At 32.3% G+C, this 25,151-nt stretch overlaps 1 protein-coding gene across 5 annotated transcripts in view; it reads left to right on the forward strand.

The window, feature by feature from the left end:
- The first annotated feature begins 9,696 nt into the window (after positions 1-9,696).
- LOC143223233 (cytokine receptor-like) overlaps positions 9,697-25,151 on the forward strand; it is a 115,987-nt gene continuing 100,532 nt past the window's right edge. For 4 of the 5 annotated variants that reach the window (XR_013012781.1, XR_013012782.1, XM_076450891.1 and 1 more), the window contains exon 1: positions 9,697-9,965. The gene's annotated coding sequence lies outside the window, so the exon portion shown is untranslated. Of the gene's footprint in view, positions 9,966-24,413; positions 24,566-25,151 lie in introns of those variants that run through there. The other variant, XM_076450894.1, reaches the window with a different exon arrangement.

Consider the following 25,151-nt stretch of genomic DNA (forward strand, 5'->3'; position numbering starts at 1 on the left):
CTAAAACAGGAAGTAATTCTAGCATTATTATTTTTCTCTATTGGAGTAGTTAAATGTATTATTACGATCACTGAAACTTATATTTAAATATTATCAAGAACTTTTTCATACTATAAGTTTAGTCAACGTACAGTGTGTAGAGTAGACAAAAGAATCATATTACTAACATTTTAATGATATTTTTTTATAAATATATTATGGAAATAGTATAGAGTGGATGCTTGTTTGTTTGTTTTGAATTTCACGCAAAGCTACTCGAGGGCTATCTGTGGTAGCCGTCCCTAATTTAGCGGTGTAAGACTAGAGGAAAGGCAGCTAGTCATCACCATTCACCGCCAACTCTTGCGCTACTCTTTTACCAACGAATAGTGGGATTTATAGTAACATTATAACGCCCCCACGGCTGAAAGGGCGGGCAAGTTTGGTTCGTCCGGTATTCGATCCCGCGACTCTCGGATTACGAGTAGAACGCCTTAACACGCTTGGCCATGCCGTGCCCAGGAGTGGATGCATATATCACAAAGTACTATAATGTTATAATATATACTATAAATGTTTATTATAATAGTAGGAGAGATATTGAAATCGATATATTTTATCATGTTCCCCACACACATTATTTAATTATAATGATATATCCTGGACTCGCAGTTATAACGAGTACATAAATAATATTTACCATGCTTCAAAGGACCAGCCATTTTTTCGTAAGTTCACTGTCGTCATTCTCTCTTTCTTTGCCTAGCGAAGTCCGAGGGCTTATAGCAGAACTTATTTGTGTGGCTTTGTGTGCTTAATGATACACCATTCAGAAAGTTAAATTTTTTATGTGAAACTTCTAAACACAACGAAATGTAATGGAAATATAAAAAATAACTTACAGTTCATTTGTGACAGATTGGGCAAAAAACAAATTAGCAAAAACAATTAGAAACAGTAGATACCGCAGCAAATTTCATTTATTTTTTTAAACTGGGGTTTAAAATATAATCACTACAGTGAAATTGCATATAAACATGTACTATTAAATAACTAGTTTAGATGGCAAGGTACACGCAGACTGAGAAGAAATGTGACTGTAACAAATACCTGCATAATATTTGAGGTCAAATATCTATATTAATTGTAACAGTATTTCTTTAAATACAGGATTTCTAGAATAGAAGAAAGAATTCTATCACAGACACCGAATCTACAAGTCCAATTGTCTTAGGCCTATCATTAGTTAAGCCTTTATTAATAAGCACAGCTTTGTATTTGATAAAGAGATAAACATACTGTTGGCGTTGAGAAAAACCTATACACTGGATAGGTGAAGTGAATACAAAGTTTAGTTATTATATCTGCTATTGTGCGGCTATATAATGTGAAGAACTGAATAGCAGTAACCAATGACTCTCTTTCTATACTTCACCTTTACTCAAAGTGAATACAAAGCACGCTCACACCAACAGTATGTTTGATACTTTTGACTGTGATATTGGTCCATCTTATATTTCTTTGGTTAACTTGATTTCAGGATTATTGATGAGGAGTGGAATTTTCCTGACACCAGTAAAAGCCAATATCACATCTTGATCAAAGTGTAGATGAATTGTACCTCTCTTAAACAATTTTAAGAATACTAAGTTTATTTAATATAAAGAGAAATTAACATTTAACATGTGTACGTTTTTTCTTCAGTTTTGTTAGGGCTAAACTTTACCATATTTAATACTATCCAGAAATAAACTTATAATGTTATTTTACAACCTAACGTTAGGCATTTTTTAAAATGTTAATAAGCTTTTAATATACTGCTGTACGAAATGTCTGCTGTAATAGACTTAGACTTATATTCTCTAAAAATAAGAGCATACGCATTTATTATAGTAAGGTGCACGTGCATTTTCAGGACAGATAAAAAACTGGGTATTATTATTTTAATAATAGATTCTTTACTTTGTTAAACAAAAATGTACCAATACAAATTGAACAACTTATAGTTTAGAAATGTAGAAAAATATTTAAAAATTCAGTAAAGTACACATTGTTTATTTTGTGAAGAACTGTGCATGAAGGGCCCTGAAAAAACGAATGACGCATGAATATCAATGAAATATAAAGTATTTCACGTGTAATTAATAAATGCACGTCACTGTATTCTTTGTATTTATGCTAGATCATTGAAGAGAGCCCAAAAGATATCTTTCACCATAGGGCTGGAAACAAACTAAAATCAACTTTTCTGTGTCTATGTTATCTTTCTTGAGATTTTTATACATGTTGGTTCATAATTCAAAAGTAAAACTTATCTCATCCCTGTTGTATAACATGTAGTGCATTTGAGGAACCCAGGGAATATATGAAACCAACAAATATATAATACTGGAAAAAAATGTGAGGAAAAAGGGTTTAAAGACCAAACAGTATGAGAATGCCATCTCTTTATCGTGTGCAAATGAGCTGTACCAGAATACAGTCATGTGATGATAGTTTGCACTGAAACTGGATACTAATCGAAAAGTGTGACACATCAGTATAGAGGCTACACAAACACAAGCAGTCATACTATATCCAGTAGTAGTGTTTTTTTCAATTCATTGTTCCGAAGACTAAATACTGTATTATAAGCGTGTATAAATCAAAGACTTGGGTAGTTAAGAAAATTCCAATCGACCCTTCAGAAGTAATGCTAGGTATCGAAGTGTAAGTTGTTTACGAGACAGATGACTGTCGATTAGGTAACTTACAAATACGTTGTTATGACTGTAAGCTTGAATGCTTTCTTTAAAATAGTAACATATGCACTAGCCCAAAGCTGTTTTATTGAAGTTTAGTTGCTAGAAAATCGTTGCTGAGAAAAAGTAATCAATTCAAAAGCTTTAAATAGGCAATAAGTCATAAGCAGGAAAATGACCAAAGCTGGAGACATATATGCTTTTACAGATGGCGTAAAGAATAATATTATAATAACTAATGTACATTTATTGTACTGTATAATTTGGAACTACATCTCAACCAATAGTGTCAATGATCTATAACACTAATTGCACCCTGATTGTTGACAAGTACAGGCAGATTATGGTCTACTACATAATTGCCTTAGCAACAAGACTCATAAGGCGGAGGTTAATCTTTCGGCAAGACTGTGATCCTAATCCTACATCAATAAGGCCTGATGTAACTTTTCCTACTATGGCTTAACATGTGGCCCGGCATGGCCAAGCGTGTTCAGGCGTGCGATTCGTAATCTGAGGGTCGCGGGTTCACATCCCCGTCGCGCCAAACATGCTTGCCCTTTCAGCCGTGGGGGCGTTATAATGTGACGGTCAATCCCACTATTCGTTGGTAAAAGAGTAGCCCAAGAGTTGGCGGTGGGTGGTGATGACTAGCTGCCTTTTCTCTAGTTTTACACTGCTAAATTAGGGGCGGCTAGCGCAGATAGCCCTCGAGTAGCTTTGCGCGAAATTCAAAAAACCAACCTGGCTTAACATGCATAAAGTCCTGATTTGAAATTTCTTGAGGCTTTGTGCATTTATGAAACTACTACAAAATTTCAAAAGGTGACCAAATAACTTGGCTTAGTTTTAGAGATTTATGCAAAGCTATTTGTGCTATTCCTCCTTAATTTACTGCTCTTTGACATCTCAAATTAAATAATGAATTTATCTCTTACGCGTATGAACACAGATAGCCCTAAACTGTCGAGTGCGATTATGGTAAGTGATTAGCGCTATGTATATTTAAATTGTGTGCATGTTATAAGAGTTACAGTCAAATCCCACTATTAGGCTTTACAAGAATGATACAAGAGTTGGCGGTGAGTGGTGTTGACTAGTTGTCTTTACTATAGTCTATAACTTCAAAATTATTGATATCTCGCACATACAGCCTTCTTGTACAACGTTTGCGCAAAAACCAAGAAATAAACAAGAACCTATTTATTTGTTTTTGAAATTCACGCAAAGCTACACGAGGGCTATCTGAGCTAGCAGTCCCTAATTTAGCTGCGTAAGACTAGAGGGAAGGCCGCTAATCATCATCACCCACTGCTAACTCTTTGGCTACTCTTTTAGCAACGAATAGTGGGATTCACCGAACATTATAATGACCCAACGGCTGCAAGTGCAAGCATGTTTAGTGTGACGGGGATTCGAGCCCGCGACCCTCGGATTACGAGTCGAGTGCCTTAACCACCTGGCCATGATGGGCTTCGTAGTCTGATATTTCTTTAAATGATTTGATATTATAAATGTATATTTATATACAGTAAAAGGTTCTTGGGCCCGGTATGGCCAGGTGGTTAAGGTACTCGAATCGTAATCTGAGGGTTACGGATTCGAATCTCAGTCACATCAAACATGCTCGCCCTTTCAGCTGTGGGAACGTTGTAATATGACGGCCAATCCCACTATTCGTTGGTAAAAGAGTAGTCCAAGAGTTTGCGGTGGGTGGTGATGACTAGCTTCCTTCCCTGTAGTTTTGCAATGCTAAATTGGGGATGGTTAACGCAGATAGCGTCGTGTAGCTTTGCGCGAAATTCAAAAACAAACTAACAATCAGACTACGAATTACTTTGATGGAAACTATTCATGTAAGTATATAACTTTATTGTAATCTAATGTTTGTTTTAGAACAAAGTCACATTGGGATGAAAAAATAACACGTCACTTATCAATGTAATGACGAAAAAGCTAATCAGTAGGTCGACACTGAATGATTTAAGAGAAATAATTAACTTGATTTCTTGGAAGATGGGAACATTTTAGAGAAAAGTATGAGCAATTGTTTGTTATATAGCTATGATTATCCTTTTTTGTATTTGTTTGTTTGTAGGTAAGCACAAAGCTACATAAAGAGCTATCTGTTTTCTGCTCACCAGGGGTATCAAAACCCAATTTCTCGCGATATGAGTCCGCTGACGTACAGCTGTACTATTGTTTTTTGTTGTTTTTTTTTGTAAACTCAGTTACATATAAAATTCTAAAAGTTCGTTTTGTGGTCTTTGTTTTTCTGTAAAAATTCCATCAAATATTGAAAGTTTCTTTTCGAAACGACTGTAAAAATATTACACTCGTTGAGTGAGAATATGAACTACAAATACCAAACAAACAATGTCACACAAATACACTAATAACAGTAAACAATGCAATTAATAAAGTTTAGGCGAGAACTTCACACGTAACTCTAAATATATATATATATTAACAGTAAAGATAAAAATAACGTATTTCTTTCTCTTTTGGCTCAGAAAGATGAATATTTATTTATTTGGCGTGGTGGCCAGGTGGTTAGGGTGCTCGACTCGCAGTCTGGGGATTCGAATCACCATCCCACTAAACATGCCTTTTCAGCCATTAGGGAATTATAATGCTACGATTACTTTATGACGAGAAACCCACTTGAAATAAAAATGTATCTCAGAACGGTTGGTATGGGTATTAACACTTTTATTGATAAAGAGAGAACAACGTATCGACCTTCCAAGGTCATTTAGAAACCTTAACCTGAAGATGACTTAGGAAGGTCGAAACGTTGTTCTCTCCTTATCAATAAAAGTGTTAATACTCAAACCATTTAGTTCTGAGACACAATGCTGCAATTAACCCCACTATACGGTGATAAAAGAGTAACTCAAGAGTCGGAAGTGGGTGGTAATGACTAGTTGCCTTCCCTCTAGTTTTTCATTGCTAAGTTAAGGACAGCTAGCGCAGATAGCTCTCGTTTACCTTTGCGCGAACTTCTAAACAAACCAATGTATGTGTTCACTAAATTTTCAAAAACATTCTCACTTACACGCATTGACGCATGAGTTTCCTTGTAGCATACGGATAACTGGTTTTGAACTACGTTGACCTTGAGCTAGTTACATATTGTCAAGGGTCATTCCTCCTTCTATCGGAATAGCTTGGAAATTCCTTTAGGTTTGACCTAGCAGTTTTTCTAGTCTTATTCGTGAAGATGTAGCGGTATGAAAAATCTGTTCCTCGTTTCTGTTGATGACAGTCACCAGATAACTTGGGTGACAATGCACTCTGGGAAAATTAACCTTGTTTCTCTGATTTTTGTATATAGCAAGATGAAAAGTGGCTGACCCCAAGAGATGCTCATTATTCATTTAGTTAGTTAATTAGCTTGTTTAGAATTAAGCACAAAGCTACATAATGGGCTATCTGTGCTCTGCCCACCAGGGGTATCGAAACCAGTTTTTATCAGTGTGAGTCCGCACACATACTGCTGTACCATTGGGGGGGAATTCAGTTAGATTGGGGTACTGGTTGTCTGTCTTTCATTATTTATTTTCAAAGCGTCCGCCAAATTAATGTGTCATTCCTGTAAATAAATATTTTGTTTTATTTATTATTAAGTTTATTAATGTATATATATATATTTATTATTAATTTATTAATGTCACCACCCACCGCCAACTCTTGGGCTACTCTTTTATAGTATTATCTTGCTTTATACAGTCGCACGTCTTATTTAGATATATCTTGCTTTATTTCATTTAGATTAGAATTAAAAAATCAAACTGTTTAATACATTTACTGCTGAACCTAATTTTACAATGGTTATTAACATACATGCAGGAAGATCAGTAACTCTAATGCTCAAAATACCACTGATAGTGGCTCAGTGATGCTTGTGGTGTTGAAGTTCAGGATTCTGTCTCTGAAGTCGATACAACCCAAATGTCCCACCGTACAGCTTTGTGCTAAAAACATACTAATGTTGAAAGTTTTAATTTTTTTTTTTCAATTTTAAGTGAAAGCTCTTGAATGCTTACTTGATTAATATTTTAATAAAAAAATAAACTAAACTTGTAATTTCTTCCAGCAGTCTTTCTAGCCCATCAATATGTTCTTAACTTTTTGAGTAATAAAACTTAACTAGGAATAAAATTTTGAAATAAAGTATATCATGAAAGCATAAGTTGTAGCCCTCGACTCATAGGGACAACTGTTAAGTGTACGGACTTACAATGCTAAAATCCTGATTCGTTTTCTTCGGTGGCCACAGCATATTTCGCAGTGTGGCTTTGCTCAGGGTAGATTTATTCAATATGTAAAATTACTTTTTATTGAAGTCCACCCTCCATACCTTCGTATTCATAATTCTCAGTTCGTTTTTAGACATGTGCGTGTGTGTGTAAACAAATTTCGTAATCGCTAAGAAAAAAACATTTCAAGATGATGATTTTCTAGTGCAGTTTGCCATTTTTGCTTCAGTTCTTTAAGGCTCCACGTTCCCTCGAGACTTCCCACTGTCTATACACTAACTTCTATGACAGTAAGTTTTGTCGTTTCAAGTGAGTTGACACTTGATAAGTGAAAGTATATTTTCATAAACCAAAACATATATAAATTTAGATTTCTACGGGTTATTGTTTCTACTATGTAAGAAAAAAATTGTTACTAAACAACAGAAATTTCTAATGTACGATTGTGTCTGATATTCGCGTAAAACCATACAAGAAGTATTTATGTTATTCTTCTCTAGTTTTGAACTAGTGGTTTAGAAGTAAGGCAACTTGTCAACTGCACCCACCAGCAACTCTTTGGCTACTCTGATCGATTACGAAGATTTGATTGTTACTTTGATAATTATAATAATGCATCCTTAGTCCCGAAGCAGCAGTTTTACAACAACGGAAGGTAAACTATAGACCCTGAGATCCACAACTGAACATGATAAACGCTATAGGCTACGACCGGTTAACTGAAAACTAAAGTCAAATTGAAAACTCTTGCGTAATTTTAAAGCCATTATACATATATTAATTTTACATCACTGTCTAATTATTTGTTTGTGAACTAGCTTTAAACAAGATGTGACGTGAAAAACATCATCTATTGATAGTTATGACAAGTAATAAGATAGAAAAATAAATCCAGAAACTAGAAATGAAACCAAATAAAAATTACCTCACGGGTTCGAGGGTCCAAGAAAGGGATCAATCTACGCCTGACTAAGCATTCAATCAAACGAATGTTTCACTCTTGTTACGTAGCCATTACAGAGCTAGCATCTATCAATTCTTGTTAAGCTGGGCTTTGTTGTTAACAGATATGACCGAGAATTAACTCGTGTAATTCTCCCTTATGCTTTTTCAGTTATTTGACACTTATGACTTTATGGGTATTCCAGATCACCAGTAAATCTACTGTCTTTAATGCTCTGTAATTTATTTGTAAGATGATGAACATAAAAATATAGAAAAAAATAAACATAAAATAAAAAGGAAGATATTGTTAATAATAATATGTATGTATATGCATTTTTTTCAACTTCATTGGCAAAATTTCTAAATTCCTGAGTATGCACTACAAATCTGAGAACCTTAATCTTATAAAGTGTGTGTGTGTTTTTTCTTATAGCAAAGCCACATTGGGCTACCTGCTGAGTCCACCGAGGGTAATCGAACCCTTGCTTATAAAGCGACCTTTCTCTGATTTTTATGTGAAGATTTGGTGTAAAATAAGAGAGACTTATGTAGTTTGTTGATTGTTCTGGAGCAGAGCTAGGTGGGGCATCACATAAGTCCCCAGCCTGGAATTGAACCCACGGATTCAACATTTTAAATCTAGAGACTTGTCGCTGTCGTACGAGTTTTTTATTTTTTGTTTTGTTTGAAGTTAAGCACAAAGTAACACAATGGGTTGTCTGTGCTCTGCCCACCACAGGTATCGAAACCAGGATTCTAGCGTTGTAAGTCCGAAGAATACCGCTGTGCCATTGGGTGGCATCCCACTATAGAACACTTCAAAAGAAAATTACCACATTTATTGTTATCACATTTTAACAATACATTTATTTTGTGTAAGTTTACGGGTAACTGAAAATTTTGCTCACCAAAGGTACTGGTATAAAGTTAAAAGTAATATGCACTAACTACAAGTTTTTAAAACATGGTTGGAAAAGTCATAATTTTATTTACTTTTTTCCCAATAAAATGTTGTGGACTTTAAACAGTGGAATTATTATATTTTATGATAACGATTTCACAATCTTTGTTTATTTTTAATAGATATAGATCAATATTAAAGTAATCTGTTAGATGAACATTCTTCTGACATCTCAAGACAGAGATTTATAGGTTACGTTCTCAGCATCCGTGAGATCATTAGCGTGTTAGTTTCTTATAGCTATAGGGAATGATAGAATATATTTATCAGGCTTTACCTTGCATTCAATGACACTGAAACATTTCCTGTTCGAAATACTCTCTAACAATGATCGCTTTCTGTGCAACAAATAACTTGTCCTGATGTGATAACACAAACAATTATACCTATGAGCATATATGTACATTTGTCACTAAAGATTGTAATATATAATCAAAAAAACAATTCCGATCTTGAATGCCATAACGTAGACATTTTCGTTTCATCGAGCAATTTTATATATTTTTCAGTTTCGTGTGAGACCTTTCTAGATTATATCGTAAGATATTCATAAATATAATTTGATTGCTATTGTGCGAACACATAGCTGCTCCTAAGATAAGAATTGAAAATCTTGAAATATGTATACACACACACACATATATATATATATATATATATAACTCAAAAATAGTTTAATTCAAAATATAGTTACAAATTAACCCTAATGTGTTTATATATATATATATATATATATGTATGTATGTGTGTGTGTATTTCTATAAATGTTCTTAAATACGTACCTGGGTTATATAAGCCTCACGTTTGCGCCCTCTTTCTCACCACTCGAGAAGTTTTAATTTTTTTTAATAAGAAAGAATGAGTACAACAAACATCCGGTTAATAAAACTAAAATGTAGTTACGGTGGAACTCGTAGCGTGTTAGTATTATGATAGGAATGACACATTTTATTTTGTTGTAATATCAGGTCTTTTTTTTTCTGCGTAGTTTTTATTTATTATTGTAGTTATTAATGAATAATGTATGCAATTCAGGGAGTTGGAACTTCTATCCAGCAACACCATTCATTACAACAAGTAAGTTAACTAAACCTAATATTCAGTACCAAATAGTAATTATATTAAATACAGAATATAATTTACAGCACAGTTATACAGCTCTAATAAGTAATTACTTAAGATCAAATTATATTTGGCTTCTAAGTTTCACTTGGAAACTTTGTGAACCTGTTGCGAAGCTTGACAGTTTTATGTGTAAAAATTTTACTTAAATTTGTTATTGAGAAACCAAATGTATTATTTTATTCTTGCTTTTATTAAAGGCCTTTTTGTCAAATTTTCGTCCAACTTTCATTTAGTAAATGATCCAAGCCATGTAACAGTACTGTACTTAGTACCTCAACATCCTCAATATTATTAGGAACCAACAATTTAATCATCAAATTTTATTAATTTACTGATTATAACCCTATACAAATAAATAAGAAAAAGTCCCAAGCTATAAATCCTGAGGCATACCACTGGTCACTAGGTCCACCATGACTATATGTCATTAAATTAGTAACTGTCTTTTCTCACCCAGTAGACTACAGTCCAGTAAATAGCCTCCCCCCAATTCTCGTTGATGTTACTTTCTTAGCCAATTTTCTATGAAGCATTATCTAGATAAGAAGTGATATTTCTAAAACAGATAAAAGATTAGTAAGGTGAGATTTCCAATTGGTGTATTCTTGATAGGCATAATTCAGTAAAGTATGTTTTATTAGGCTCGGCATGGCCAAGTGTGTTAAGGTGTTTGACTCGTAATCCGAGGGTCACAGGTTCAAATCCTGGTTGCATTAAACATGCTCACCCTTTAAGCCATGGGAGCATTATGATGTTACGGTCAATCCCACTATTGTTGGTAAAAGAGTAGCCCAAGAGTTGGCAGTGGGTGGTGATGACTAGCTGACTTCCTTCTTGCTTTACACTGCTAAATTAGGGATGGCTAACACAGATAGCCCAAGAGTAGCTTTGTGCGAAATTCAAAAACAACAACAAAATCTTTTATTAGGCACTCCACAATTTTTCCCACTGCAGAAATAAGTCTAAATGATCTGTAATTTCTAAAGAAGTTACTAACAGTAGTACCCCATTTACAAAAAGGAGTAATATAAGCAGTTCTACAATCTTTACTTTTGTATATTGCTTATCTGATCAATTACCCCCTTTAAAACTCTGGGGAAAATGTAGTTTTACCTTGGTGTGTAAAATATCATTGGTCTTTCTTTTTAGTACCAAAGGATTAATATTTACATGATTTAGGTCAAATCCAGTTCTTATTAACATAGGTTCAGGGGCAGGAATATTGTTAACATTTTGTATCATAAAAACAGAAGTTAAGAAAATATTTCAAATCTCAGCATCTCAAACTGTTTTTTTTTATTAGAGATCTGATTAAGGTATTTTATATTGTCAAGTGAATACATAATGGGATAATAGTAAGACTAGGGGACACAAATACACATTTTGGTAATATAAGAGTTATCTTCATCCAAGTCAGTTTCATTTTTCTAACAGGGTGTTTGGTCTTCAGAATGGATTGCTTTAGTATGTTGCAGAGGCAGTAAGTGTAAGTGAGGTTAAGACAGAGCTTAATAACAATATGAATGATAAGGGCTAGCTTTATGATATAAAAAATTATAATAGTTTAGTTTAAAGAATGGAACAGCTGAGATGGACTGTCAGGTCTCTTGTTTTTTGTTTTTTTTTAATTGCAGTGTTTTTAAATAGTGAAAGATCTCTGAATCATGTCACCTGCTGTCAAAAATCTCTTGTATGTCACTGAAAATTAAAAAAAAGAAAGCTTATAGTAAGAATGTATGAAAAGTATACACAAGCATAAAATTATTTCCATCTTATGTATCACAGGAGCAAACTTGCTATGGGGTTTTCTCACTGAATCTGATGTTATATGATTTGTATGTTTCTTCAATAAAAGACATGGTAAATCTGTCACATATAAAATCTTTAATACTTTTCTATTTTCTGTGGTTCCTGGGGATACAGAATGCTTAGCCACAAAATAGATGAATATAAAAACACAGCTTATGCCACTTTTTATGCAGTTGTTGGCTCTGCAGTGTTTAGAAAAGTAAAACTAGATTTTTATATCTTGAAGTATTTATGATGTAGTTAAAAAAGTAATGAAAAGAGAATGCTAAACTCAACATTAACAAATATTTTAGACATGTAACAAACATTTATCTGTTAAAAACTAACACTTTTTCATAAAGTATAATGAAAAACACTATAAACACATGTATGTGTTTCAGTTTTATGTTGGTTATTATTATATTGCTGTTTTTATGAGAAAAATTTATCAAATTCTATTCAAGTTTATTCAGATATTGGAGAGAAAAAGAACCAAACCAAAAGGCTGAAATAAATATCAGACTTCAAACAATGGGATGAACAAAGCTGGAGGAGAGTGTATTTTAAATTCAAATCATTTGTCAATCATTAATGATAGGTTGACAATGACAGAGAAGTGAATGAAATCACACTCAACATATGACATCTATGAAGTTTGTTAGGAGCACAATACAAGTATGGATAAATATCAACCACTGATATTGGAAATCTACAAAAGATTTAAGTTACCCTAACTGTGGCCAGATGCACTCAGGTTTTGATCCAGCATGTCATGTCCTCAGGAACAAAATCTGTTTTGTAAGGATTCATTTTACAGTAAAAAAAAAGTGGTTCTAAGCATGCATAAAGTATGATTAAATAATATCTGGAAAAGAAAATATGTTGATGGAATATTCATAACCATGGTTTGTCCTGTGCAAGGTTCCCATTGTAAGCATTATAAAAACTATGTAGGCTTATATTGAAACAAGAAGGTTAAATGACAACCAAACAACTTGGATGAATTGTGAATGCATTGAACAATATTTTACAGTTGTGCATTGTTAACCTTATAATAGCTTAAAAGTAAGGTGTACTACTCTCTTCAAGCAACTGTAGAATACCAGTGCATTTCATTGTATATAACTTGTTTACTTTTCTTTTGTATTTTCTAGTATATTGTGTTCTATTGATGATAAATTGACCATTTAGTTGCAATTGTAATGATTGAAATATTGAAAAGTTTCAGACTTTCCATAGCTCATGTAGAGTATATTTCTGTTCAGGTATATTTTCATCATATTTTTCTACATTTCATGTAGTTTCTGTATGTAGTTAAGACAGTCTCAATGACTGAATGACTCAATATCTTAAACATGCACTAATCCTAATTCTTTTACATTGGTAAAGTCTATGTACTGTAACCCTTGTTTATAAGTTTCAAGGTAGCATGTGCTCATTTTCAAGTGTTCTTCTTGGAAGCTAGTCTCCTGAAATAGGTAATATGGAAACTTGCACACATGGTGTACATGTAAAATTACATGTGAAACATTGGTTGAAATATGTAATCTGTAAACTTTTGGAGTACCTTATTTTTTGTTTTTCTAGAGTATTTAAACTGGGTATACCTCTAATCCTTTCTCTTGATGTATCCTGAGTTTGGTTTGCTCTGTATTTCTTTGGTCCTCTTGTAGCTATCTTTCAACCCAAGATGATACAGAAGTTCAGCCATTTATGGTAACAGGACATTGAGGTTGTTAAATAGATAATTTTGCCTTCAAAATTACACTTTCACTTTTTGTTTTCCTCTACCTTTTTTTTAGCTTTTCTTTGATAAATATTCCTGAGCCTATTTAGTGTACCCAAGGTGTACCTATCATTACAGAGTTGCTCATTGTTTGTGACTTGTATGTGTATGACTTTTGTGTCAACTGTAATTTAACTATAGTAGCTAATTATAGTTCCTACCTTGTTGCAAATGTAATAAGATGTAATAGCAAAAGATACATCACATGTCCTACTTGTAGTTTATTTCATCCTGTTATATATGCAAATGAATTCTGTAAAACAAAAATATGGTTTATCTTTTAACTTGTACTGAATGTATCGCTACATGTATATATAATTTGCCCAGCTCTTAAACGGTGACACAAGTTCTATAAGATTAGAACATCTTAGAGTTCATCCTTTTATTTCTGTAATAATTATTTTAGAAATTGTTGAATAAATTAGCAGATTGCAAAGTTAGAATTTTTATATTCTGAAATTAAGAGTGTTCTATTTTTATGGATTAAATCAAGAATTCTGCAGTATTACTGCTTTAAATTTAATTAGTGATAAGTGTATACTATTGCTAATTTTATCTTTTTTTTAGATAGCATTTGGAATAAAATTGAACAAAATATGAATAAAAAAATAAAATACAGTGAATTTATTTCCAAGACATTTGCAGTAAACTAGCTACTTTTTATTTCGGTACTAATATAAATTATTTGTTAACAAGATGTAAACTTAATGTTCCTAAAATGTGGTCCTTAATTAAAACAATTAAATTTAATTTTCAGTATGATCATGCAAAACGTTTGTTTTAGCTGTAGTGAAATACAGATTAAAAATTAATAATTTACCAGATAAGTGTATAAGATACAGTTATACTAAAAGCTTCATATTTGTTAATTAATTTTAAACATAACATATTAATGATTTACTAATTCTTAGTAGTAATCGTCAATATATGTAAAGCAAAATTTTTTCTTTGTGAAATCTTCAAACCTACTCTATTATGAAATTCTGATTGCATCATTCATATATGAAGAGTTTCTTAAGTAAATTAGATGTGGAGCATGTAAATACTTTACCATGTGAATATGGTAATAGTATTTATTTGATAGTCATAAATATACTAATACTAGTATTTTAAAGTTTGTGAAAGATAAATTATTGTGTGAAATTCTTAAGAAAAAATCAAAACAAAGAATTGCCACAAAATCTAAAAATCAGAATATTTTAAAATCTGTTAAAAATCAACAAATGCATCTTGAAACTTAATAATTTCATTTTATTCACATAGGTGATTTTGTGTATGTTTAACAACGTAAAATTTAACATTTTTCATTTAAATTTAAAACTTTCCCAATAGATGTATTTCAGTTAAAAATGCAACTGCAAGAAAAAAGTAATTATTTCTATAGGTAAAGATAATTGTAATTTTGGGTTTATTTGTAAAAAGTAACTTGCACCACATGTGATTTTTTCAAATTAATAGTGTGCTAACATTTAAACTGGTTAACTAATCTGAGGTTACAGAAATTAATAACTTTTTAAAGCTTTAGAAAAACCCTATTTCAAATCAAGTCCTTCTGCAGATCTATCTTCCTTACATGCTACACCTAAATTGCATATATTTTTTTAAATGAAATTTTAATTTATTTCCAGTTCAATGAACACAATTATTAGAACCAACAATTTTGTTAAATAATTTATTCAGTATCATATTTTACAGAATTAAACATATAAATAGCAGTAATAATAAACATATTTTTGATAATAAAAACAACTTATTTTAGAATATCTAAATAATCATGGACAAGTTAAAACTGTTCAAACTTTCAATTTCACTACTTTATAAGCAACAAACCTTTTGAAATATTTAATATGCTTTATCTTGCTTGAAGAAAAATTTACCTCTAAGAATATAAAGGATATGTTAAACTTCTATATTTATAATCAACATACATGTGTATGTATATAAGTTAAGTGTTGTTTGGTCCATCTGTTGGTTATGCTAGATTTTTCAGAGTTTTAAGAGTCTATTTGATGACTTACATAGGCATAAATTGCTCCTATATCTTGGCATTTTTTTATACTATATAAAAGCCTGTCAAGAAGGATGTTTCCATGACCACAACAGGTGTGGTGTTATGTGTGTGTAGGAAAGCTAGGAATGCTCCTGTGAATAAAGACATGGGAATGCATTTACACCCTATTAACACTTGTGAAAAATAAGCCAGAAATTAGTGCAAATCTATGCTTGGCAATTATGAAAAGGCCTTTATTAAAACAAACTGAAGATACCAGTTATCTGCAGTGAAGAGGATGACTTTTCCTTAGAAGAATATGTGTACAATCACATGTTGTTCATATGTTTTAATCATTTATCCAAAGGTTCAGTGTGTAGCCTGTTTACTCAGTTATATATATAGTGTATTCAGGAACAATATGCAACATGTTCCTGGGAGAGGAAATTTTATATTTGTTCATTTTGTGTATTGTCATTTTGTATGGAATAGTTTGGTTTTTAGTGAATTTTTATCATTTTTATTGGGCTTTTATGTTGGTAATTATATATTTTTCAGTGATCAGGTACTTAAACAAGTAATAAGAGTTCTAATGTAAACCAGATATTTTACTTGTTCAGTTAATTTATATCTTTTATAAAATGTTTTTTATCAAAACATTATAAATCTGAATGTTCTAGCTTTAATTTATATTTGTTTTAATTAATATAATAAATTGCAATGTTTTGTGCTAATGTTAAAATATTAATATTTAATGGATTTGAAAATTAAGTATCAGATGAGTTTGTTAAAATATTTTGTGACAAATATAAAAATTTGCAACATAATTATCAAGGAATTAGATTTAAATATTTCACTAAAAATATGTGGTTGCCTTTAAGGTATTTAAAATCTTAATTCTTTTATTAAGGTTATTTAAACAGAAAACATTTTGATTCTGTTTTCACACATACATTAACATCATTAATATACAAGCTCTTATAAAACATAGCAGACAGTCTAAACATTTGTCCCCTCAAAGTGGATTTATGTACATGGTGAGGGGACCTCCCAGAGAAGGTTCTGTACTTTCAGTTTACCTCATCTGGGATCTAAACATCCACTTGTGTGGTGACCCATGAAGGGGGGGGGAGTATCCTGGTGGTTGAGGGGTCCAACTCCAAAACACCACTTTAACCTTGAATTCTTGTGGATGAGGTGCCCCTCCTTCATCCATCTGGCAGTACATCAGTCAGATCCTGTGATATTCATTACAAGATGCTGCACCATCTTTCTCCTGCCTCTCTTGCTATTTTTCTGGTTGTTTTTAACCAGATTTTGCAGGAGAATGTTTTTCCTGATGCTTGGATCCCAAGATTCCTTCAAACTGCTGTCCAACTGCTTTGGTGAGCTGTTTCTGTGAGATCTTAGAGGGGGGGTTTAATACTCTTCTTGTTTGTTCCTTGAATCAAACAACCTCCTCTGACATACACAGTATGGGTTCTGACAACAGCACTCCACTATGGATTACCTAATTCAACTTGAAACATCAATTAGGGAAGCTTTTCTCAAGTAGTAAGTGTATTTCTGTAGTTTTTTAACTTGAGAAAGCTTATGATACAATGTGGAAGTAAGGCATCATGCAAGACCTCCAGTCATATGGGTTGTGTAACCATTTACTCATTTTTATTAAACATTTTTTAATGAACTGGTTATTCCAAGTCTGTGTGGGTTAAAACTTTCCTGTTCTTTCCCACAGGAACTTGAAGTCCCTCAGGGCTGTATCTCTAGTGTTAGACTTTTCATAATAAAGATTAATGCCATCAGTGGACAACTCTCCCTACAGTTGCAAATGATCTTTGTGCCAATGGCTTCCACATTTTCTGTCAGTCGTTGAGCATGAGGTTTATTGAATGGCAGCTGCAGACTGCCTCAAGCACTTACTGAAATGGACAACAGCAAATGGTTTTACCTTTTCTCACTCTAAAACCATTTGCATGCATTTCTGTCACCAATGAGGGTATTCACCTAGATCCCAACCTCCATCTCAGAGAAGTTGTGCTTCCCGTGGTCCCTGAGGCAATGTTCTTGGGGCTTATCATTGCCCCTCAGCCAACCTTTATTCCACACATCAAGTAGCTATGCATTAAGGCACTGAACATCCTCCATGTTGTTGCACATGAAACCCCTCTCCAGTTTCTGTATTCTTTGCCAAATTGTACACCATTTCTCTTGCTTTGGATCATATAGAAGCTATGCAATACACAAACTGTATAATTTATACTGGCCCACTTAGTTCTCTGTTGGCCTTGAAATTGCTTCACATTCGTTCTCACCTTGTTCTCATCAATGTTCAAAACCTACTGTCCCATTTCTTTCTACCATCTTCTTCTATCTAGTTTTTCTGGATATCAGGCCACTTGTATTCATGGGAATGAGCTCACTGACATCACAGCTATGTCTCTCTGGTATTATCACTGCCATGCCTGCCCCATACACAGACTATGGTCCTGTATTCAAGACTCAGCTTCGTGCCAGTTGGCAGTTGATTTGGAGTGAGCAATGTGTTAACAAGTTTTTCCTGATCAAACCTTCTATTGCTCTTTGGCCATCTTGCTTCTATTAGGATTGGAAGGAGGAAATTCTTCTAACTAGGCATTAGTCATTTTTTTAATTCATTGCTTTCTTTTATCTGGTACTGATGCACCAATGTGTGGTCTGTGTGACACTCAGGTCCCAATAGCCCATATTTTATTGTTGTACCATTGTTATGATTTAAAGCAATGGCACAAATTTAAACATATTTTTACCATGGCTTCACCCTTGCTGTTGGATAGTGTCACCATTGTCTCAGTTTTGTTTTTAAATTTTTAAGGGCCATTGGTTTTTTTCACTCTGTTTTGTTTTGGCATGATTCCTTCTTATCTATTTTAATGATTTTACTTTCTATCTTTTTTAGAAGTTGTTTGGTGCAGATAGCTCAGTTGCTTTGCACCAATAAATGTTAACCAACCAACTAAAAATTAATAGTTATAGTAGACTTCAGTGGTGTAGGATGTTTTTTTATACAAGTTCAGATAATTTGGTAGGGATTTTATTCAAGTATATATTTGCTGACCTGCTGATAATACCAAATATAATTTGAGCTATTACTGCCATAATGATGCCTGGAATAATAATTTCAGTATGTAAGGGTTGTCTTACTAAACAACCTGAAAGGTAGTACTTTTTTTTTTTTAATTCTGAGAGTAGTTAACTTCCCACATTTATCCACAGGTAGTGAAAACTGATATAGATGTGAACTTGAGCATCTACACTTTGTTGTCTTATTTTGTTCTTATTATTATTTCCTTATTTAATTCTCTTATTCTTTACATGTGAGGCTTTGCATTCAAAGGTTAAGACTGATAGGATTGTGTATCCAAACAATTATGTGGTCCAACTTCCACAGTCACATCTAAAGATGAACACAAATCTTACGTCTCACCTGTGCCCTGGCTACTTTACACTAGCTATGCAACATTGTCTTTATTAAGACTTGTTATATTCTATTTCACCATAGCTTTGGTCATACTATTTTTACTGCAGTCTTTCCTTCTGATGTAAATATTAATCTAACTGTAAATAATGTTTGCTTACATTGCATATTTATGATTACACACACACAACATGTGCTGAGTCCCTTTTGGTGCAGGTTTTTCAAAACTTAGCGTTTTCTCAAAGTCATGCAGCAAGGTAGATACTAGATTTAACACTCAACTATCATTGAATCTTAAGGTACTTAACATTTGATCTGGAAAGCTTAGGTGGCCTTCTGGGCATGCATTTGTCATCAATGGTACAAGTTTTAATGTAGCTTTTGGTTATTCTTTGAATGTCAGTTTTTGATGTTTTCTTTTTAATAGAAATTTGCTGCTAACTGTAGCCTTTTATATAAATGTATTTTGATTGAGGTTACTGTATCAGAAACCATGCATTTGAGGAGTGTATTTTGTTCTTGAAAGTAAAACAATCATATTAGTCACATATGAAAGAAAATTTTACATGCTTTTAAAAACAAATAATAACCATAACATTTAAAGAAAAAATCTTTTTTATATATTTTCAATAGAAAATTAATAATTCTGTAGAATGCTACCAGTTGCTGAGTGTCAGTACAGTAGCCACAACATTAAAACATCTAAAAGTTACAAGCCCCAATTTCCAAAAATATATCTTATTTCTGATTTTCTTCCATCTCATTTTGTAAAATTCATCTTACCAAAACACACTTTTGCAAGGCATTTGTAATGTTGGAGCCACAGTGTTGCATGTGTTTTTCTGCGTGTGTGTGTGTGTTTGTGTGATATTGACAAAAAAAAAACAAACTATTTACTGTTTTTTTGGATTTTCTTGTATTGAAAATGTATAATAAACATTTCTGAGGTTCAAAGATTATGGTAACAGCACCCAAATCAAATTAATTAAGTACTGTATGGCTTCAAAACCTTTGTGGAAAAGGATATTTTTGTGTAGAAGTATATCTTTACATATGAAATCATAAAGAAATTAAGGGTGAACTTGAACAGTGAATTTCAAAAGCAATTTTCTACACAGGCTATGTAAAACATATTTGTTTCCTTCCTTTCATTATGCTTATTTGAAATTAACTGCACTGCTTACTGGTTATACTGGAGACTATTCAATTTGCTACTCTTAGCTAATAAAGAATACCTTGTGTTGTTTGTGTGATGCAGGTGTTGTGAGATCTCTATGCATTAGTCATGATTATCTTACATGCATCATTTCAGGGGGGGGGAGAATAAAAAATATTTAATTTCTGTTTCGGTGTACCATGTTTTTTATATAAAGGGAAGAAATATATATTGCATTTTTATTACATTTTGATGACTACTGACTATAGGTGTATTTGAAATTATTATTGAAAAGAACGTGTAACAGTCACTGTCAGGGTTTCAAATATCAGTGGGATTGGATTCTTCTGCAATAGGTGTCTGTGATTTGTTAGTGATAAATTGAAGCAATAAACGGACAGCACACAATCCACTTGTTTTAAAATAACATAATCAAAACCAGTCAGACTATGTACAAAAATTCTTTACACTATGAGTTTTACAATTGCATCTGAAACTCTAAATAATTTTTCTTTTCTTGTCAAAAGTCCGCTTAATTTGATTCGATTCTTTTAACATCCAGTTGACAAGACGAACAGTTTCTCTGCTCATATCACAATCGTATCAGTGAATAAATTCACTTACGCTTTACCGTGAATTATCAAAATTTTATCCTGAACTTCAAATAATTCTTCTTTTCGTCAAAAGTCCACACAGACGAGTTCAGTTACTAAAAACACTCTTTGATAAGACGGATTATTCTCCTTATATTTGTTAAACGGAAAAAAAAAAATCTTTAAGATATTGCCTGTTATGGCTGATCACTCACATTTCCCCAATTTCGTGTGTGCTTTCGCTAACTAGTTTTCTGACTGAACTGTATTTTTCTTCAATTTACCTGACTTATGGTCTCGTAGATTTATATATCGCCTAACCGAGGCTTAAAATTTTCGCTAAAATACGCTAGCAGCACTAGGAAGTAACAATACTCAGTAAAGGTAGCGAGAAAAATACTTAAGTTTCGAATAATTTGACGTGAACAACATCATTAAAGTCTGGACAACAATGTAATTACGTGATGAAACTTGTTACAACTAACACTTTTTAAAACAATTAACTTTTAACACCATTATTATGAAAACTAAATAATAATTAAATATTAACTCATGAAATTAATAATAACGCTTACACTAAACAACCTTCTATATACAATAGTCACAATACTTGTATAAGAATATTTAGTTAATAGGTATTTTGAAACGTCCAAAGTAAACTTGGTTAGAATGTTTGAGCACTTAGCTGCAGAACATTATCTGTTGATATTTAAACATAGAATTTGAATACTCATTTATATGTAGTTGTTATTGCTGGTCTGAGAGAAGTTCACATCCAGTTGAAACAATCATACGTTTATCACAATACACACGTTTTAGTAGTCGAGATTTAAACCAAACCACTGCTTTTCATTTATAGAAGGATGGAAAATAAGATGGCATAGTTCAGTTTATTTACTTTGTCTTACTTTTTTGGCAATAGTATTGTTATTATTAATTTAGATTATAACTGCATAGTTTATATCTTAAAATATTGTTACAGTTGAAAGAAAGTTAAGCGTTGAGTGTTTTTGTTGTTAATTCTAATATTATCAGTGTAAAATATTTCACAACGAATGCTTATTAATGCATGTGCGAATAGTGCGTCATAGTGTGTGCATGTTTCATAATAGTTATTATTTTTAGTATTTATATTTTTGTTTATAAAAGGAGAAAACAAACAAGAGGGAATGTTCTGTATCAGCAGCTGTAATTAGATCTCAAAGCAGTCAGAAGTTTGTACTTAAAAACCAAAAACTAGGAGCCATTTTATGAACCGCTGTGCTAAAAGGTTCAGTGATAAGAATAATATTGCGATTTTATTCTTCTAGATATAAATATATGGAATATTAATTAAACACGAGTTTTAATATTAGGTGGAGTATATAATGTTGGAGTTTTGCGTATATAAGTTGATATAATGTTTACTACATTTTTGTACCTGAAATTGATTGTCATATATAAAAGTACATAAAGATCACAAAGGTTTTCAGTTATGTTAAGGCGTAGCATGACTTGGTGGTTAGGGCATTTGACGCACAGTTTGCAGGTCGCGGGTTCAAATCTCTAACATCTTCGCCCTTTCAGATGTGAGGGGCATTATAATGGTAAAAGAGCAGTCCAAGAGTTGGCGGTGGGTAATGTTAACTGTTTGACAGTATTAATGATAAATTCGGAACGGTTAATGCGGATAGCCCTTGTATTGTTTCGCGTGAAATTCAAACCATTTTTTTTTTCTTGAAAGAGCTTCGATGTTAATATGGATCATAAAATGAAAAGTCTCAAATTATGTGTTTAAACAACATACAAATGTGAAATATTAGTTTTATATAAATATTTATTGATTGTAAGATTGTTATTTTGACAATTTGGAAGTTAGACTTTTCCTGTTTTACAGTAATTTTTATCACTGTATTTTTTTTGTATTTTTTTGCCCCACCCTCATACAAATTAAGCTGTTGTTTTAGCGATTATTGATTTTTGCCCATTATTTTAATTTTCTTTAATCAGTGTATTAGATATTCAGAGTGTTTCACAATGTGGAGCTAATTTTCGCCGAAACATGCGCTATTTATAATTAAGAAATTCATACATACTTACTCTGTTAATTTTAACATTTGCAAAATACCATTTAAAATGCGAAATTAAATTCGTGCACATGTAACATCATTACACATTCACGAAAGAAGGAAACGTCAGCAAGGATAATTTCTCACAAATAAATATATTTGCTGAAACCTTAGTTATAATCCAACAATAATGGTAAATTGACATCTACAAAATTACAAAAAAAACTAAAACCTGGTCGTAATGTTGTATTCAGGGTCAAAAATTTACTCTCTATGAATCTTAATTTTAGTTTCGTTAAGAATAAACGTTCATCACGGAAACAAATGCGACTACAATCTTAGGTCTTAAAAATTAATATAAGCTGAAGTGTTTGAAATACACTTATAAGAAGTTTGGCTATTGTTTTTGTTATTTTCTCTATCTCTTAACGTTGGTATCTTTGCAGGAATCTCTATTAATTTATTATAAACATCCATGTTCCAGAAAAGTGCTTTTTGTGTGTGTGTAGACTTCAAATAAACAATACTAAAATCAGATTAATTACGGCCATTGCAAGTGACATAAATTAACCCTTTTATTTTGTATATACTTTAAAGTTTGTTTTTTCTTCGGGATAAATCTTTACAAGGTGTTTATTTTTCATACGTCGTCCTTATTATATGAAGTCCGAAAGCTCTGTTTATATAAATATCTTGTTTCTACCAATGATTTTGTTTCAAGAAAAGGGGAATTCTGTGACAGTTTCGTGTCAGTTTGTTAGCACCTTCTTGCTGGTTAAAATTAATACTGCTTGGTTTAAACTAAGCTCGACGATTTTTTTAAAATTCATTCTTGCGTGTTTAGTTACAAAACTTGAGACTGTTAGCGCTTTAACTTTTCGTTGTTGAAACATTTATCTCCAAGTAGTTTCTTTAATGCTAGCAGAGGCAAAGATGTTAGTATATAAGTAAGTTTTCTAAAATGCAGTTTTGCGATAAGGATTTTCCAAACTTTTTTCCTTGTATAATTTGGTTTTGAAATAGATATGTATATAGCTAGCTTTTCAAGGGACAGGGAAACGGTAAGGGTGTTAAAGCAACCAAACTTTGATGTGTTTTGTAACGTGTACACGGTTCTTTCACGTTAATGTCATTAACAATATTGAATACAGTTGTAAATATAGTTATTTTATTCTTTATGTTAAGAAAACATGTAGGTTAAAAAATTCAGTTAAAGACGATAAACAAATCCTATAACCCACATGCATTCGAAAGGTTCCCATTTCGAAAGCATTAGGGTTATACAAGGTTTTGCATTTTATTTATTTATTTCTATTTTTTTTATTATTATCATTTTGCATTGTTAAGTAGTGTGTGGATGCAGGTTCCCATTTCGAAAGCACCTGGGTTATAAGGTTTTCCTTTTTTATTTATTTCTGTTTTGTTTTTATTATCATTTTGCATTGTTTGTGTGTGGATGTAGGTGAGATATTATTGGGATTATGGCCGAGAATATCACTAACAGTGAGGACATCTAATTGATGAACCAATACAATTCTAATCATTATGCGTTATTATTTTATAATTTTACATCTATTTATAGCTTCGAACCGTACAGCAGGTTATGTGTATTGAATATAGGCAGAAGTATCAAGAGTCGGCACGAGATCCCTTTCTCTGTTGTTTTTTTAACGTTGTAAAGAACTTATTGGAATGAAGATCCTAAGTAATTACAGCACCGAGCTCATAGAGAAGGTGAGATCATAGCAGTAACTGTTTTGGTTCACAGTATGAGTGAAAACGTTAGTAAGGAACAACAAATATGTATCAAATCTAAGTAACAAATATATATTAATTATTATTCAAATTATTATTTCAATCATTCATAATATATCAAGTGCTTATACTGCAAAGAAACGCCAAAAACTAGGTTTTTTTTTTATGATTAAATGAAAACACAGCCTATAAGTGTTTTGCGAGGTTTACTGCATTACCAGGTTTCATTCACCTGGGCCCCTGTTTAGTTGTCCCCTTTGGCCCCTCTGTCGGCGGGTCTGAATATGATCTAAATTTTAAGCGTGGTCTGTAAATTTCTTACTTTGATTTAAATTTAATGATAATTTATTTGTATATTATTGTAAGAACTGTTTGAAACGAATGTCTTTTATAATGGTATTCGAGGGTTTTAAAGCGATAAACTTGAACGAATGCTATCTTGAATCGTAATTCTGTTACTGTGTCAAAATATTTTGTGGCAAAGAAAGAGAGGCTATTTGATCGTACTACATCTGTGGAAATACGAAATTGTCTCAGAAGACTGCACACGTTTTTCTTAGTTTTG

The sequence above is a fragment of the Tachypleus tridentatus genome, chromosome 8 (genome assembly GCF_004210375.1).
Source record: "Tachypleus tridentatus isolate NWPU-2018 chromosome 8, ASM421037v1, whole genome shotgun sequence".
In the NCBI taxonomy this organism is placed as follows: Eukaryota; Metazoa; Arthropoda; class Merostomata; order Xiphosura; family Limulidae; genus Tachypleus; species Tachypleus tridentatus.